This window comes from Petaurus breviceps, unplaced genomic scaffold (genome assembly GCF_028583685.1).
Source record: "Petaurus breviceps papuanus isolate PSGF00001 unplaced genomic scaffold, PetGlider_PUasm1.0 90763, whole genome shotgun sequence".
Taxonomy (NCBI): domain Eukaryota; kingdom Metazoa; phylum Chordata; class Mammalia; order Diprotodontia; family Petauridae; genus Petaurus; species Petaurus breviceps.
Genome location: NW_027187340.1, coordinates 3803630 through 3817997, shown reverse-complemented (window position 1 = coordinate 3817997; position 14368 = coordinate 3803630). Strand labels below are relative to the sequence as shown.

Below are 14368 nucleotides of genomic sequence, written 5' to 3'. Positions count from 1 at the left end.
AGAGAGAGACAGAGAGAGAGAGAGAGAGACAGAGAGAGAGAGAGAGACAGAGAGAGAGAGAGAGACGCCCAGGAGGCAGGGAAGATTTCACACCATTTATTTTCAGCAAGTACTTTTGCTCATCATCCCGCTCAGACCTGGCTGCCCATCAGATTAATTATGACAAGGCTTGCCATTTAAGCAGAAACTTTGTGAAATCCATTGGACAGTTGGGCTGATTTGTAAGGGGGTTGTGAGCAGCATCAAAGACAGCATAATCTGCTAGTGATGAAAAGGGTCTTTGGCCATGACAGCTGATGATCTTTGCTTCCGTGGAAAGATCCTTACTATAAAGCAGCAGATTGTTGCTTCTTTTAGAGGGACAGGGAGGCCCAGTGGACTAACTATCAGATGAAGTAGGACACTTGGGGCTCTATCTGTGTAGACACTGATGATCTATCTATGCTGTAAACCAAACCCAATAGTTTAGGAATCTCATCTAAAACTAGAGAAATTGAATAGATTCACTTTACAGAGGGATGTGAGAAATGGCTAGCAGGCCTGGTACTTTCCAATTAGATGATACTATATCACTTAGAAACCTTTATTGTACTAATGAGGGCGGGGCAGCATGGCATAGTGAATAGAGTTCTGGATTTAAGATCAGGAAGACCTAGGTTCAAATCCTGCAATTTACACTTACTACCTTTGTGAGAGGGGGCAAGTCACTCAGTCTCTAAGGAACTTGAGACAACTCTCTAATCAATCTATCAATGAGCACATTTAAGCACCTACTATGTGTCAGGAACTGGGGATGCAGAGATAAAAAGCACAATAGCCTCTGTCTTGAGGAGCTTAACATGGGAGACAACACTCAACAGATAATGTGTGAGATATACACAGATAACATACAAAATAAAATCAAAGTAAATACATAGTAACTGGGGGAGGAGGAAGTGCTAGCAGATAGAGGACCAGGAAGGGCCCCGTACAGAAGGTGACCCTTGAGCTGAGTCTTGAAGGAAATGAAAGATTCCAGAAGATGAAGAGGGAGAGCTTTCCAGGACGGTCAAGGCAAAACCATGGAGACGGGAAATGGAATATTGTGTGAGAAATGGCAAGAAGTCCAGTATGACTGGACCATAGTGTAATGCTAATGGAATTTAAGATCTTCCCTGCCCATTAATAGGCCTCAGGTGGATCCCATTAAGGGAAGCTTGCTTAGGGGAGGCTTGCTTGTAGGAAGGCTTTCACACCTTTTGTTTAATTTTAACTAGGCACTGAATCATGAGGGTTGTGTTGTCCTCTGGCTCAAAAAGGGTATATATACTCTGAGTAATATTTTGCTTTGGGGCTCACTTATTGGAAGAGTATTCTTTGATTTAACCAGATGAGACTAGGTAGCTGTAAAGGAGGCCTTTGGCTTTGAAAAACCCAGATGTTGGTGCTTCTCTCTCTGGTAACTATATATGTATTGCCTTGGTCAGACAGTTGGATCTCTCTGTTGATCTGTGCTAATTTCTCAAACAGTTAGAAGCCCTGTCTGTTGGTCTTTATTTCTCTGCTTGTATTTTCTCTGTGTTTTCTCTGAAGTTCAAGGTACTGACTTTTCTCCTGAACTAATGAATGCAATTAAAAAATATTTTTTATCCCATGAACAGCTATCTTTCCTAGTAAAGCAGATCTAAGAACCTGTACTAGCAGTCATCCTGGGTATGCCGATGTGGTTGCTGCTACACATGGAAAGTGTGGAGTTTAATGCAATGTGTGATGAGGCTAAAAAGTGAGAATGAAATCAGCTTGTGCAGAGCTGTAAGTGCCAAACAGAGAAGTTATATTTGATCCTAGAGGTGACAGGGAGCAATTAGAGTTTATGGAGATGGTGGGAGGGAGACATAGTCAGATGTGTATTTTAGGGACATCACTTAGATGGATTTGGGGAGGATGACTTAGAGTGGGGAGAGATTTGAGGGAGGGAGTTTATTACAATAGTCTGGGCAAGGAATGATGAGGACTTTAAGTAGTGAGAATGCTAGATGAGTAGAGGAAAGGGACATATGAAAGAGATGTTACAGAGGTAGAAATAGTAAGGTTTGCTGGCTAATTGGATGTGTGTAATGAGTGAGAGTGAGAGCCCATGATGACATTTAGGTTGTGAACTTAAGTCTTACCTCCCTACTGGGTTATAGTAGAGTCCCAGTTTTCACTAGCTGAGGGACTTTCTTCACCAATGATATCTTACATTCCTTATGTGATCTCCTAATATAGACTAATTATTTTTTTTAAAGCACGATGTAATGACTAAATTGCAAGACTTTGAAATGTAATCATGACATTAAGAATGGGAGGAACGTGGAATTAAAAACCCATTCTTGTCTAGTGGCAGAGAGAAGACAAGGATGAATCCCAGAAGTCACTTTCTGCCCTGTGATTCTGAATTACTTATGAATTTGTTGGAGCTGTATAAAATATCAGAAATACAGAAAAGTCACAAACATCATCAATTTTCAGGAATATTTTTATTTATGGATGTTGTTACAGGGATTTTAAGTGGGAAGAAATCTTTTATGTTAGGGTAAAATATTAGATGGGGGAGGAAAGGACAACATAGAAGAAACAGTTCATCCCAAGGTTCACCCGTAGTAGGCCATGTTTTATATGGATTCCATGCTGGGAAATAAGGGAAATCCCCACTGGATTCTGTCTTCTCACTTGAGTAGACAGTTCTACTTCAGGTAGGGTGCATTTCTGGTTGTCATTCATTTGAGAGAAGTCCTTGACCCTAAGTCCTCCCCTAGATATTAGGGAAGGCAGCATACACGTGTCAGACTGATAGCTGCATATGTGACATGTGGGCTGTCACAGACCAACGCATGTATAAACTGAGCACCTGCCTCCTGGAGGCAGCCCCCACTGAATCACAGAAATTGGTGCCTTTATGCAAGCTTCATGGCTCCTTAGCCATTATGGATAGTATGATAAAAAGCATATGTGTGTATGTGTCTGTGTTTGTGCACAGGAGACCGTTATGCTATATTCACAGATTTTTCAATTCTCATTTGTTTGGCAAAGCCCCACTCTTGCCATAATGTGTTAGGTTTAGTGCTAACAAATTTTGCTAAGCCAATAATTGACTTTTAAACTTTCAAGATTTCTAGTTCCTACTGCAAATAGAACCAGAGAGAACTACTTGTGCTCTTCTTCTTATTATTTGCTTAAAAAAGTCCTCAAGCCAATGTAACCCCAAGGATTGGGGTTATATGTATAACCCCCCCCCTCCACACACACAAACACACACACAGGTATATATATATACTAAGAGGCAGTATGACGCTGTGAATAGAGGCACAGCAGTTGAATCAGGAAGATTTGGGTTTAAATTCAGTCTCTGGCACGTTATTGTTGTTCATCCTTCATATTTGAACAGGACCAATGGCATTATGATGTAATGTCTTGACTTTCCTTGAATTGGATTTAAGTGAGGCAGAGTTGCACAAGGTCATCAGCCTCACTCTCTCTTCCAGTGTCATCAAAGTCCAGTGACAAGGCAGAAGTCAGGATGACTGGCCCAGGATGCTCTGGATGACCTTGGTGTCTTCTATGTCTTACTAAGCCCTAAGTGTTCTGCAACGGCCATTGGAACAAATTGTTCTCTGATATGACCATGGTCAAGTAATTGAAACTCTTAGTGCCCCAGGGAACTCTCTAAAACTATAAATTACAAATAAGATTCTGATCAATATCAGTAGAAGGAATTTCCATATAATAATAAAACTGTCTTTTCTGTCCCTATTTCTCTCTCTCTCTCTCTCTCTCTCTCTCTCTCTCTCTCTCTCTCTCTGTTTCTCTCTCTTTTTCTCTCTGAACTCCTTATTTACTACATTTTCAATATGTTTATTCAAAGAAGATAGCCAGAGTTGTTAGTGGAAAACTGAGGGGGGAAATAATCTGGAATTAAAAAAAAATCAACAAAACAGATCAAGTCAAGTACCTAGAGGAAATTAACTCAGATCAGGGCAGGGTTTAGCACTGCTTACCACCTAGCTATGGAAGGAGTTTCTTGCTCATATATTGTCAACCCTAAGACTTTCTATTTTTAACCATGCCTACTTCTGTTTTCTAGGGCTCCCCTGTAACCCTATGACAATCAATATTCTTACAGAGTTCCTCGTTAAACTGTACTGATGACAAATGTGCTGTCCTTTTCAATTTTGAATTCTGACCCCAGAGAATAGTAAATTTGGGATTCCTACTCCTTCTCTTCTGGAAGCATCATATCCCAAGAATCTAGATTTGGGGGTGGATTAAACTTTCGTTCTATTGTAAAACTAAGCCAAGAAATGGGCAGGCCCCTTCTTTTGTTTGTAAATTTGGGTGACCCTTCATCTAGCAAATATCACTTCCCTGTTGGCTTTATTTCAACGAATTCTGTCTTTTCTATACATCTTTGGTTTATCTTTTGATTTTTTGCTCAAAATTTGCTCAGTTCCTAGGGCCTCCTCACCCTGGAACATCTGTCTTTCCCTGTAGCCTTCTCAACCTGGAACACGCTTTGCTACGCTGGTCCCCCTTTCCCTTTTCCCACTGGTGAGTTCCTCACAGGGCCTCTATTTTGGGAAGGGTCCCAGGCCAGCTAACTTTCATTTCCTTCCCAGTTCTGCTTCTGACATTCTGGACTTCAATAGTATGTCCCTGTGTGATGGGCACCTCCACACCTCCCTACTCCCAAACACTTTTTAACTCCCTTTTGAGTTTTGTCTTTTTCCATTAGAATGTCAGGATCTTAAAGATAAGGACTTTCTTTCTTCTTGATTCTATTCATGTCCACAGTGCCTGGCATATGAGTGCTAAATAAATGTTTGTTGCCTTGCCTAGTAAGATAGATAATTTCCAGTAAAATAGATGACTCATATGTTTTTGGTTGGTGTTAGAGAAATGAAGATCTACTCTAAATGATTCATTTGATTATTCTTTCATTTTCTTATTTACATTTTTTTTTTTTGCTGATTTTCATTTTATTTTAATACTTCAAAATATCTCTGGTTCATATCAGCATTCCTTTCCACCATTGTTGATTGCAATACAACCATTCTTTGGTAGACAGCCTTCCAATTTTCTAAAAGCTTTTGTTGGCTGGGTGTGCACTTGTGATTTTATTTGTAGGGGCAACACCTGGTGTGGAAGTTCCCTCCACCAAGGCAACTCAGCAATACATCTGTAACATATGGTCTTAGGACATTGCTTGGTACCCTGAGAAGTAAAGATCAGAAGCTGAATAGGAAACCCATCCTAGCTGACTCCAAGCCTGATCTTCTATTTACCTCTACAACAAAGTTATCAAACTAATATTAAAATTTGTGTTACAGACTAAAGACACAATAATGGCTAGTTTAAGGAACTTGGAGAGTGGATAGCATGAACAATGTAGTGGGGAGAAAGACAGTTCCATTAAAATGCAAGTTTCCAGCACTTCGGGGATACAAAAATCAAAATAAGACAGTTCCTGTCCTCAGGAAGCTTTCACGTCTGGCATATAGTAAAGTGCTTCATAAATACCTGCTGATTGCTTGATTTGAAAAGTTTAGAGCACTATTTGTATCTATGACAAATTCATTAGTTATACTTCTGTTTACATTTCTCAATGTCAATTATTTGTTTAATTAACTATGTATTCCTTGATCAGCTATGTTACCACACGAAAGCATTTGCTGAGCTAGGTCTCTGGTATGAAATTCAAAACTTATAAAATTCAAGTATGTTCATGGAATAGAAACATTTTCACTTACTAATAACCTTAATCAAGACAGAAATGCTTGCTTAAACAAATAAGCAATTAGCTTTGGGAATAGAAGTACAAGCAGAAATAGTTTATTAATTTGTTATTATTCTTTACTGCTGTGAACATTATCTGAGGTTTGGGTTCTGGCCATAATGTAACTATCATATTAATATCATTTTCTCTAGCCTAGAACTATACATTAGAAGTCTATTTATGTCCAGATGACATTTGTGTCGTGTCCAAGCTGTATGGAGTATAAGGAAAGATGGCAGATGGAAGACTGAAGAAGCCAAAGTTGGTCTAGAATTACCTTAAATTGAATAGTAATTGCAAATGGGCATTATAGGCCCCTCAATGAAGAGAAGGGGTGCAAGAAGGGACCACTTTATCAGGTTGCAAGGCACATCCTGCATATCCAAGGATTTCCCCACATTTAATTTCCTTTTCCCATTTTTTTCTAATAGGAACCACAATTATTCTATATTTATGTCCAGAGTTAGAAAGTAACACTGTGTGTTATGTCCAGGATGTTCCCACTGCTCCTTCTTCCACTTTATACCCTACCACATGCTTCCTCTAATCCCTGATTCAAATATAACATAACCAACACTCTCAGCATTCTCAACATTCTTATTTTGTATCCCCTGCACTCCTCCCCCCGCCCCAACCTCAGCTTCTTTCAAATGAGGCACAGCAGGTTATTTAAAAACCTCTAGGCCAGCAGTTTTCAAAGTGTGATTTGGGGACCCTTGGGGGTCTCCAAGAGCATTTCAGAAGTCTGTGAGGTCAAAGCTCTTTTCACAATAATACTAAAGTGTTTCAAATTCTAATAAGGTCAATATTGATAGCTATTTACCCACATAGACAAAGCCTCTTGGGGAGGAGGGTCTTCAATAATTAAAGAATGTAAAGGGATCCTAAGACCAAAAAGTTTGAGAACCCTTGTTCTCAGCTATGATTGTGATCTGTGATTCTTTAAGAGAAGGGAAAAGGTTTCCATATAGCCAGGCCAAGAATATCTCAACAGGGACAAGTAACCCAAGGAAAATTCAGGACAGAGGCTAGAGGAAGGAGAAGTAGATGAAGAGAAGGGATAAAGGAAGAAAGATTTAGGAAAATGATGAGGAGAGGGGAGAGACAGAGGCAGGGAAGTAAGGAAGGCAAAACAAGCCCTCTAGAAGAAAGGAAATATTTATTCTGAAGATGTTTTGTGAATTTTGTTAGATTTAAAGAATAAGAAACACAATGACTAGCATTTATGAAGATTTTTGAAATCTGTTGCATAGATATGCTCTTCTCTGACTTGAACAAATCCACGATAAATCTATTTCTCTAATATTCCAATGAAATAGTAATCTCTCTGATATGGTTACCCTTTCCAGGGACATAAATCACACCCTGTTATGTTTATTAAATAGCAATTGCACTCCCTAGATACTTCATGGATACTTGTGGATACTCATGGATACATAGCCTGTCCATCAGTTTTAGCTTCCTCTGACTATGTGATTAGTCCTTTTTCTGGCCACACATTTCTCTGATGACATTCTTGACATTGTTTCTCTTGAATTCATATTCTTTTGTAGTAAGTTGTAGTCTGCCTGTGACTATCCAGTATGCTCCTCTATGTTGCTCTTTGAGTGATTCTCAACTTTAATCTTTCTGAGACATTGTGTTCCATGACTGAGGGCCACACAGAATCATTTTTAAGAATATTTGCATTTTTAAGAAAAGGCCTTTGTGAAGCAGAAGCCTGGAGTTATTGGGAAAATAGTGTAAATTCCTAAAGACAATCTAAATTGTTCTTCTACAGTTTATTTCCGGGTCCAGTTCATTATCTACACTTTGTGGCTAAGATATTGATAAATGAGCTCTATGGGCTGTCCATCCAACGGCATATGGACAATAGGCATTCTTCATCCACTTGATCTTTCCTGTGTAGATGGTTAGATAAAAATCTTTTGAGGGATTATGGATATGATTTAGTATATCACAACATTTTATGGCTTGATGCCATCAGCATCAATGTCCCTTGCAAATAGATGTATCTGAGAACCCTATCATTTATATGCACTGGACATTCTTCATGATGGTACTGAATAACTTTAGGGAAAAGAATTCCCCTAATTTTATTCCATCATTTGATAGTCATAATTAGTGGATTGTAAAACAAAATTTTCTCTATTATTGTATCTTTCAAGAAGTCTCATATGATTTTGATGTATGCATAGGAGACACCCTGCTAGAGGAGAGCCTTTAAGGCAGTATTTTGCTCTATTGAATCAAACACTTTTTTATGGTCAGCAAACAATAAATGCAGTGGGGTCATGGATTCTATGTACCTTTTGGCCAACTGTCTGATTATAATTACCATATTAAAATTAATTTGTGAGCATTTATGACTAGAGAGACCCTTCCGTCTGCTCGAAGAGGTCAAAATGGTCAGTAATTAAAGAGATAGTCACTGTGTTGGGGGAAAGGGGATTTCAAAGCAGATGCACTGCTCTTAGCAAAATACCCTAGAAGGGAAGGTTTCAAACTACTGTCTGAAATTTCAGGGAGGGTAGGCCGTGATTTTGCTTGCCAGAAACCTTCTTCCAGGGCTTTCCCAGTTTTTACAGATTCATAACATCTTAAAAAGGACAAAGTATACAGGCATGGGAGAACATCTAGGATAATCAAACTGTGTGACCCTGGGCAAATCACTTCACCCTGTTTGCCTCAGTTTCCTCATCTGTAAAATGAGCTGGAGAAGGAAATGGCCAACCACTCCAGTATCTTTGCCAAGAAAACCCCAAAATGGGGTCACAGAGAGTCACATGTGACTGAAATGATCCAACAGCAACAACAACAAAACAAGGAGAGGAAATCAAGTCTAAGGTATTGGTAATAACTTGATTTTTCAGTGTCTTTATCTCCTTCATATATGAGGCAGCTTCATCTCTGAGGACAAATTTTAAATATTGACAAGATACCAACTGTATGACCATGGACAGGTCACTTAACCTCTTTGGTCCTCAGTTTCCTCATCTGTAATATGAGTTTTCTAGATAATTACTAAGGTCCCTTCTGGTTCTAGCTTTTTGATACAAATATGATATCATTCAATTTTTAAATTAAATGAACTAACTTCCTATTGTATCCCATTGCTTTATAATTATTTATTCTCAAAAGAGTCCAATCAAAGGAAATGTCTTACAGACATAATCCCAGAACCATGATCAATATTAGACCTGCATTCTTTTTGAACTCAGCTCAGGATCACTCTCTGGATGGTGGTCATGGTTTTAGAGGTCCTTGCTTCATTTGTCTTGTCTTTTTTTTTGTTTTGTTTTTGTTTTTTTTTTAGCAATTGGGGTTAAGTAACTTGCTCAAGGTTACACGGCCAGGTGGTTCTGGGTGGGTGCTAAGTGTCTGAGTCCGGGATTCGATCTCCAGGTCTTCTCAACACTGGAGCCGGTGCTCTTACTCGCTGTGCTACCTGGCCGCCCCTTGTCTTGTCTTTCAACAAAGAATATAATTTTCCAATCTGCCCCAGTCACAAATGCTCTCCCTTGCTTTCTGGTGGCCACATTCTGGGAAACATCTCATGCTCTCTTCGTGTCCTTTGTTTTCAGTGATCTTAAAATTTCTTTCATTTGGCAAAATTCTAATCTAATAGGTTTTGATAATCATTTTATTGGGGGGGTGGGGTTCTGTTCTCAGTCACTTCTTATCTCACAGAAGTTCAGGAGACCTGAGGCTACTTTGTCTCGTTCCATTCCCTGTTAGTCCCCTGTTTGCTATGGCCTTGATGTTCCATAAAACCCCATGCTAATGTTTTTTTTAGATTTTATCATGGAGGGAGGAAGGGAGGGCAAGGCAAGTCTTTTCCTGACTTTACTTCTTCACAAAAGGCATGTAAGAAGCTCCCAGTTATGTGTTTAATCCTGGGTCAAGTTACTGCTTGAGTTTAACCTTGATGGGCCATGATCCAGTTTTGACTGTGTCTTCTATGACACAAGCTAATAGGTCATGCTGTTGAATGGTTTGCCTTCATTTGGTGCGTGGGATAGGGAGCACTGCCTTAACTCAGTCCCTGAAGTGGGTGTGTTTTTTTTAAAGGTCTTGCCTGAATTGTCTAGTTCAACTTAATTGAATCATGGCCAGTTCTCCATTTGACAGCGTGCTGTATATAGATGCATCTAATCGTGGAACTTCCATGCTGGTTAAGACCCATTTTATTTTTTTTAAAGCATATTTGCTCATATTGAGAGTTTAAATTGTCCTCAGCATGATATCTTGGCAGGCACTTTGTTTCGGCAGATCCTACCAATTCTTCAGAAAGGCCCAGCCCCTTTAGCGCTCCTACCAATGCTCTACCAGCCAGGGATCTTTGGCATTACTTGGAGAGAGCGGCAGATGAATCTCTCTGGCCAAAACTCACCGTCCTTTACCCAGCTTAATTTCCATCATCTGTCTGTAGCCAAATGTATTTGCACAGTCCCCATAATTAGTCAGGAAACTAGAAATGCTATTCAATTGCTAAAGTTTTCAATGAAATGATTTAAAAAAGATCCAAAATCAAAAGAAGATTTACTTGAAGCTTCCTTCAACTGACTTACTTGGATGCTCTTTGGTAAAAACAATGCTATTGAAGGACACACGATTCTGAAGGCAAGCATTTTAATAAATGAAACAATTCTGTATCATAGATCTCATTTGGATGTTATGCAAAATAAACTTGCCTTTTTAAGGGGATGTGAAAGGAGGAAACAGAAGGTCCAACAATATACTGCAAATATCTAAGTGAACCTCATAGGATTTCATTTTAATCTGAATATTTAATAGAACAGCAATGCAAAATTTGAATTATGCCACTTGAATTTAATGGTTAATCTGTTTTTTTTTTAAATACACAAGCTTAATTGTGACATACTAAAGTCCTTATTTAGGGTAGATTTCTAATTTGATTGCTGTCTGCCCTGCTGTGTAAATAAGTCTCTTGGGCATGGATTTTTAAGAGTGCGTATGCTCTCTTACATCTCACTGTAGAACAGTTCCTCTTTCCAGGGGTCCACCCCGCCCCCCCCATCCTCTAAACAAGCCAAGAACAGACAATAGATACATACTAATGGAGCTGTGTACTTACCATCTGTAAGAGCAGCTGCTCTCCTGCATCTGTACAATATGTTGGAACTGAGAGCTTCACTAATCTGCATAATAAGGAGAAGGCTTATCCCACTCTAGCTAATAATCACGCCCAATCGATGCACTTCATTCCCTCTCTGAAGAGCACAAAGTATGTTTCTTACATTCTCTGGATAGACAGAGGTCACATCAAAGAGTGGACTGTATGATTCTGTGAGACCCACTTCTAATTTTAGCATTGCTTTGGAGCTGGTAGAGGCTTGAGTTGGCTCTTTTATTGAGTCATTTTTTAACATAAAATCTGAAATCCTGGGGAACTGGATAAAATGGTGAGCTTGCACATTAGTAGGGTTGCTAATCAGAGAAGCTTCTGGAGCAGTTGCAGTATTGATCATTTTGCATTTGAAAATGGCCCTTTGTGGGAGAAAAGGCAAAAGCAAATTTTTTGTTTAACTGTGAATTAATCCAAGTTATTTGCTTAACATTAATTTGAAAGCAAATAGAGGCAGATTGCTGGTTGTCTGTCTTTTAAGAGGTCTTAATATGCACCAAAAAACCCACTTGTGGAATATTGAAGAAATGGGTTGTTTGTTGGTATTGTGTGTGTGAGTATGTGAGGATTTTCATATATACTGATTTCTTAAGTGGTCAGAGACCATAAATGCCCATATTTTTATCAATATATTATCCCAAGGAGAATAAAAGTGAAGAAAAATAAGTAATGGAGTGATAAACAGTTTTTTTTTTTCTTTTCCATTTGTGACAGAGGTATGAAATACATATCTTATTTCATACCACATCTTATAGACAAAGGTTGTGGCAGTAATGAGGTAGGCAATTCTATAAAAATAATACAGGTCCAAAATGGGGGTGGTGGTGCAGGGGAGGTGTGGAAAATAAGCTTTCTTGTTATAAGGATCTTGAAAATGGCATCATTCTTCCAGAAAGATCAGGTTCATGTGAATTCAGCTTGGTTTAGTAATATCTATCTAAAGGTTAAAATGTCTACAATTATGTTACATAGGCTGTGAACAGTATTTTAAGTCAAAATGTGATCTGACATCGTTTATAATGTCTTGATAAAAGAAGTAGTAAGACTTTCTTCTCTCTATCTTCTTTCTTGCTGGGAAGATAATTTGCATAATTCTGTACCCATCAATGAAAGACGGGGAGAAAGATCATTAATTTATGGAGATGGAGAAATAATTGCTCTAAACAGTAAACAAAGCTGATCGCTTAGCATTAATTCCAACCTTTTAATCAGTACCATTTTGCTAAATAAGATAGCACCTCCTGGTGAGACTTAGAAGAAACTTTATTAAAAGGGATTCCTTCGAGCCAGAATCAATATTTCTGAATAGCTATAACAAGACAAAGATCTGACATCCCTGAGACACAATATTAGTTAGGGCTTTGGAAAAGTCTTAGGGCAATATCAAAGAAAGCCAAAATCAAAGTCCTTTTTACACCAATCTTTCTGGTCTCCCGCTCCTTGTCTTCTCCCCAGTCCTTAGTCCCTAAGAGCACTACAATTAAACACACCGAGCAAGATTACAATCCCCTTTCCAGTTTCCTCATTTTAAAGCCAATACATTCTTGCATGGTAAAATCCTGTGTTCATATAAACCAATTTTGTTCTGAGATGAAAATGTCACATCAACCCTGAATTGATTTGGGAGGAACTGTGATTCAATTTAATTCAACATAATAAAAATTTGTTTGGTACCTACTATATTCATGGCTCTGTACTAGGCACCAGCATACAGAGATAAAATATGTGATTCCTACAAAAGAAAAAAATAATCACACAACTGTGCTAAGTATAATAATGGTTATCGAGATTTTAGAGTTGCTTCTATTGATAAAAAAAAAAAGAAATAGGAAGGGTGAAAAGTAAAGGTATGACTAGCACAAATGGAGAGCCAACACAAAAATGGAAGCAAATACGGTGCAGCAGAGGGTGTTCTACTTGAAATGAGGACCTGTCTTCAAAATCCTGGTTCTATAACTAATTCCCGATGTGAACTTGTGTCAGTCATTTAATCTTCATGGGCCTCAGTTTCCTCATTTACAAAATCTAAGAGTTGTACTGGATGATCCTGTAAATTCCTTTCCAGTTCCAAATTTGTGATGCAGTGATCCCATGGAAAGCACCTTGAAATAAATAGTGATGCTAAATACTTGCTAGGAAATAAAAAGCTATTAAATATTTTGGTAGATCATGTATGGTTGCCTGGAGCCAGAGTGAGGTTTTAAGTTCTACTACTGTGACTTCTTCATACCCTGACCACAGCCCCAAACCACAGGGTTACTTAATGTCAACAAAGGAGAATATTCTTGATATTCAGGGCATCTCCATATCATGATAAACACAAAGGATCACACATGACAGGGAAAACCCATGGGTTCTTACAGCAATTGATAATAATAGAGAGCCTTGCTTTTAGCCTTCCAGAAAGCAAGGTCCACTCTTTACTATGAGATCTGTGTACAGAATTGTTTCTCTGTATCTTTTCTTTTCTTTTTTTTTTAATCAGTGAATCCCCTGAGTTGATGGCTTTGGACCACTTGTGGATATGGATTGGGAATAATCTTGGAACAACTTTTAGGGGCTGAATATGACCAGGACGTTTACTCTATCATTGGACCAGTTCTGGGAGATGAGAGGAATCCTTGATGCATATCCTAGTTCTGACTATCTTAAAATGTATCTCTACTACTCAGAATTTCTGATCTGCTCTACAAGGGTTCCTGGAGCTGGGAAGGTGGTAGTCTGGAGGCATCAGAGTTTTTCAGGGAATAAAACCACAATTTTAGGATAGGACGGCAGATACATGGAAATGCTGTGACCAAGAGCCATAATACAGCTTGGTGAAGTCAAAGTGTCACAGCCTTATGGAAAGTGTCACTAACTTGAACCAGAATTCCCCTATGGCTCTGGGATTTTATCTAGTGATACCTGAAGAAGTATGACCCTCTTTATTAAGTATACAAAAGGATTCTTTACATGGGGAGTTGGTGCCTGAGATAAATAAATGACTAGTAATAGAGCACCTTAGATGATGATGACTTAGTAATAGAGACCTTGATGAGTTAAAGTTAGTTGACCCAGATGAACTACATGCAAGGATGCTGAAAAATAGCAGGTGTGATTGCTGAACCCCTGTCAGTTCTCTTCCACTGGATGAGAGGAGGTCAAAAGCTGTACTTTTTTATGAAAAGAAAAACGAGAACAGTCTTCATGAGCTGGGAGTTGATTGCTGAAAGTTGATTATTGGAAAAATTCTAGAGTGTGTTATTAAAGGGATGGCTAGTAAACATGTAGAAAACAAAGCAGTTATTATGAAGAGACCTTGTGTTTCATTAAGGACAAGTCACCCAGACTAACCTCATATCCATTTTGTAAGGGTTTCTAGACTGGTGGATCAGGGGAATGATAGGAGAGAGAGAGAGAGAGAGAGAGAGAGAGAGAGAGAGAGA

At 38.7% G+C, this 14368-nt stretch overlaps 1 long non-coding RNA gene across 2 annotated transcripts in view; it reads right to left on the bottom strand.

Annotated features, from left to right (window-relative positions):
• Positions 1-11061, bottom strand: part of LOC138146593 (uncharacterized) — a 26139-nt gene extending 15078 nt beyond the window's left edge. For both annotated transcript variants that reach the window (XR_011164533.1, XR_011164532.1), the window contains exon 1: positions 10890-11061. This is a non-coding gene — a long non-coding RNA (uncharacterized lncRNA). The remainder of the gene's footprint in view (positions 1-10889) is intronic.
• Between the last annotated feature and the right edge of the window lie 3307 nt (positions 11062-14368).